The sequence below is a fragment of the Nelumbo nucifera genome, chromosome 6 (genome assembly GCF_055504915.1).
Source record: "Nelumbo nucifera cultivar China Antique chromosome 6, China Antique-T2T, whole genome shotgun sequence".
Lineage (NCBI taxonomy): Eukaryota > Viridiplantae > Streptophyta > Magnoliopsida > Proteales > Nelumbonaceae > Nelumbo > Nelumbo nucifera.
This window is the reverse complement of record NC_142654.1, coordinates 31,850,471-31,855,623: the sequence shown is the minus strand read 5'-3', so window position 1 is coordinate 31,855,623 and position 5,153 is coordinate 31,850,471.

The following is a 5,153-nucleotide window of genomic DNA, read 5'->3' as shown; positions in this document are numbered from 1 at the left end:
GAAAATCACTGAAAAGTCGCAAGTGTTGATTTTCGACTCGTTGCTTGGGCAAAACGGCTGGAACACTGTTCTCAATTATTTTCTTAGAGATCCTGGAATGCCTGGGCAAAACGACTTGAACAGAGAAAAGGTAACCAGGGCAAAACGGCTTTTTAACTTGTTTATTTCCTTCATCAATAAAAATCTTTAAATTTTGTATTTTATTTCCTTCATCAATAGAAATAATTTTTCTTCTTTATCACACTTGTTTTTCTTTAATACGATTAATATAAAATATTAAAGATGTGGTCAAATGTTTCTTATAAAATTTATATAATTTTTGTAAACAATCACTTTTGAATTAGTTTTAATTTTTGAATTTCATTTCCATCATCAATAAAAAAAGTTTTGTTTATGACACTTTATTATGTAATTCTTTAGTTTTGTATTTTTTTCCTTTGATATTTATGAATATATCAATGTTTTAAAAACCAACCCAGAACCAGAACCACTTTGGCTACTAGTTTTCGAGTCAGCGATTTGACCGTCCCGTTCAAACGGATGGCCCATTCTAATTTTAAAAAATTAAAAAATAATTAAGATAAAAAATAGTCAAAAATCATTGTTCGGGTCGAATGAGTCGATGATTCGACTGCTCGGGTTAGTAGGTCATTGACCAAGTCAACAATTTTTGGCCAAGGATTGGGTTAAGGGTGAATTGGAGCCCGTTGCTTGGATGATTCTCGGGCCGAACGATTTAACCATCCAAGTCAACAATAGTTTGAAAACACTAGAATATATAATATAAGAGATGTGCCCAAACATTTTGTACAAAATTTCTTTATTTTTTCATATTTTTGTGTTTTTTTTTATCTTGTTTTAATTTTTATTATTTAATTATGAATTTATGATATCAAGAGTTGACACATTTGACCAAGAATGTTGAACTATTGACCTGCCACCAAATAAGAAAACAATTTCATTTTGGGTTTAGTTAAATCTTGTATTTCATTTTCATTGTTAATAGAAATAATTCTCATTTATAATACATATTTTTCTTTAATATGATTAATATAAAATATTAGTGAATTTTCATATTTATATATTTTATGTTTTTTCATAATTTATATTTTTATTATTTAGCTTTGACACCAAGGGTTGTTACACTTGACACAAAGGTTGAACAGTTGACCTGCCATCAAATAGGAAAATATTTTCTTTTTTGGGTTAGTTTTGAAATTTGTATTTCATTTCTAACGTCAATAGAAACAAATCCTATTTATCACACTTATTTTTTAATATGATTTATATAAAATATTAGAAATATGCCTGGTTGAATTGCTTACACACCCCTAAGATAGAAGAACCATTTCATTTTTTGGGTTGTTTTACAAAACATGGATTTGTTAAAAATATTGGATATAGATCTAATTAATAGAATTTATTGGTGAGCAAAAATAGGCTAAATAGCTTAATAGAGGACCCAATGAGAGAGCTGAAACTTAATACCTTAAATAAATTATTATCTATAAAATTTTATTTATTTAGTTTACTAAATTATTTATTTGTTAAAAAATAATTACTTTATCATGCCACTATATAAAACAAAAACAATGAAAGTCATATCTTTATTTTCTCTCAAATCTCTCTCTCTCTCTCTCTCCTCAAGCCCAATATTTAGGATGGTAAATGGGTTGGGTCTGGTTCTATAGTGTGTACCAATCTCATCCCAACAAACTTTTATTTATTCATTTATTTATTAAATTAAATTAAATAAATTATTATCTATAAAATTTTACTTAATAGACTCAAAACCATCCTTATCAATACTCTCTCTCTCTCTCTCCCAAAGCCCAACATTTAGAGCTATCAATAGATTGGGTCTGTTTTGGGATAGCTTATACCAATCCCGTCCTAGTAATAAATAAGCCTTTTTTATTTATTTTGTTAAATTAAATAAATAATTTATTTATTTATCTACCACACTCTCTCTTTCTCTATCTCTCTCTCCCTCCCTCGAGCCTAATATTTATGTCTGTCAAAGGTTTAGGTATGGTTCGATATGGCCTATACCAATCTTGTCACAATAAAGTTTTATTTATTTATTCATTTATTTTCTTAAATTAAGTGAATTGTTGTGTATATTGTGTATAAACTCTTATTTAATTATTTGATTTACTAAATTATTTATTTAGTAACAAAAATTATTTATTTGTTAACAAAAATTAATTAACCATTTATTTATAAATAATTTACTAACAAAAAATAGACCCAGAATTGTCCCTATTAGTCTCTCTCTCTCTCCTTAGCCCAATATTTAGTGTTATCAACGAAATTTGTGACAGTACCATTTATTGATTTTCTAAAAAATTTTATTATTGTTATTGTTTTTTATTTTTATATGATAGAAATGAAAATCAAAGGAACATTGTCTCAGAATTTATACGTGACAAATGTAGCATTAATTAATGTTGACAACATTTGATCTAAATGACTTTAAGAAGAAAAATAATGTTAATTTCCTAGAGAAAGAGGGTGATGGTGGATAATTGTTAGGAATGGCAATGGGGGCGAAGTGGGGATGAGGAGTCACTCCCTATCATCCCATCCTTGCAAAAATCCCTACCCCATCCCTACTTGTGGGGACAAGGTTATATCCTCACTCCTTGTGAATTTTCTATGATGTTAATCATTTTGTTTTTTGTTTTCTTTTTTATTTTATTTAAAAATTAAAATAAAATAGTTAAAATTTACAATCTCATACTAAAAAAAAATCCAAATATATTTTAACACATTCAATCATATTTTTAATAAATATTAATATACATGCACAAATAGATACATGTATACATATAAACATATATAAGCAAGGATCCCCACAGGGTAGGGATCAGGGGTTTCAAGGAAAATTTCCATCCCTAATAATTGTTGCTATATTGTTAATTTCCTAGAGAAACAATACTTTTATTTTCTTATTGTATATATTGTTATTCTTATTTATTCTCAAGTGGCCCTATTTGTCTATTTGTAGTTGTCAAGAGAAACTCTACAAGAAATTTAAAAGTATAATAATCACCCAACAAAAAAAAGTGATTATCCACTCTATAGTTTCTTATTTTTTTTGTATATTATTGATAATTATTGATTTGAATAATTATCATGTAATCAATTGTTCTTTAAAGTTGTATAATCTTTGTACAATAGGGTTTATAGAGAAAAGTCTAATTTTTCATAATGTAATTTTTCTTGATTTTGTTTTAAGAAATTATTTTTAATATTAAATAACTTTTAATATTATATACATTCACATTAAATATGCATGCCTTTGGAATGGGATCTACTCCTCACACTTGGGCGCCTCACATTCACATCCACAGTGCATTGGGAACATCTCCCGTGAAAAATAACTTATAAGTATGAGAGATATTCCCAATGCAGGCGGGTGTAAAGCGCCATACGTGAGGAGCAGATCTGGTCTCATGCCTTTTGTCCAGCATATTTTATAAGAAATCACGATCTGCTACCATCTGAGCGCTCTTCACAAACATCACAGCATGTTCTAGCAGATGTGAGTCAAAATATGATGTAAGGTCAAAGTGAAGAGCGCTATGTAAAGAGAAAGATTTCAAACTCAGATCGGATCTATTCCTCACAACGACCTCACATGCACATCCTACCATGCATTGAGATTTGAGAAGGAAGAAGGAGATGTTCCCATATTTATAAGTTATTATTTATGGGAGATGTTCCCAATGCATGTGGTATCGAGGAAGAAGGAGCACTATCCCACCGTATATTAGAATATCTCCTATGAATAACCACACTTGTGTATTTCTAATAAATTGTAGGATGTGTGTGAGGTCGGTGTGAGGCCTCCTGTGTGATGAGCAGATCTGGCCTCACAAGGGGAATGGGAAGAGGGGCTGCTGACATGGACTTGATTGCGAGAGAAGAGGTGAGATGGGGGCGATCGGCGATATGCCTCTACCGAAAAAAAAAACCCCACAGTTTGGTTTCATACAAAACGGCGGGAAACCGAGAGTAAAGCATTAAGCATTCGAAAACCCTAGAAATGGATAGTGATGACGATCCTCTTGCCTGGATTGTTCGTGAGTGTAAGTATTCTTCCTCTCAGGAAGATTGTCTTCGTTATTGCCAGTTCTACGGCGAATCTCAGGAAGATCTGGTATTTTTCTCTAGTGGCGAATTGGCGCAGCCCGATGACAGAATTCCAGTGTCCTCCACTGAAATCTTGATATGCTCTGTTCCGGAAAGTTCGAGCAACAAAGATGTTCCACCAGAAGACGATTTTCAAACCCCACCAGAGGAATCTCTCTTTGTTAGCTCGGGAGCTCAACGGAGGGTTGATCTTGATAACAATGTTGATTTGGGAACCGATCCTGTTGATGTTGATTGTGCGATTAATGTCGTCAAGGAAGATGGTTGTACTGGACTTATTGGGACGGTCGATCTAGGTAAACATAATGATCTAGGGTTTTCACAGGAGAAATCCCCTTCTTGTACGAGATTAGCTTCGCCGAGGACCGTTGATATTAATAATGCCGTTGCTCCTGCGGAAGTTCTCAGTAGTGCTCTTCCAGGTGAGGTTTATAACAATGAATCGAAGAGAATTAGACTTTGGAAGGAAAAATCTCCTGCAGAGGAGGATTCAGGTTTTTCAAAATCGAAGGGAGAGCTTTTAGGTGATCTTCCATCCAACCAAGATTTCGAAGCTGATGTTGGGCGTGTTGAAGAGGAACCGGGTGAACATTGTAGTTCTGTATCGAAGCGCTCCCGCGATTTTGTGGACAATAGTGAACCGGCTTATGAAGCGAACGATGATGCAAATACTTCGCATGGAATTGCCAAGGAAGCTTCTTCAGATCACTTACAGAGTGGGTCTTTGGTAAAGAAAAAACTCGAGCTTTCAAATACACTAGTACACTTTGTCCAACAGTTTTGCATTGATAAGGTTCAGGAAGAATCGCCATGGAAACTTGCTGAGAATGATCTAGATTCTGCAGCAAACACAAGAAAGAATATAGGGATCGATGAGACACATGCCGCTGAAGCATGTGCTGATGATGCTAAGGATGATTCGATTAGTAAAAATACGAACAACTTGGAAAAATTGGACTATGTTAACTGCACTGATATTACTCGACCGGTGGCAT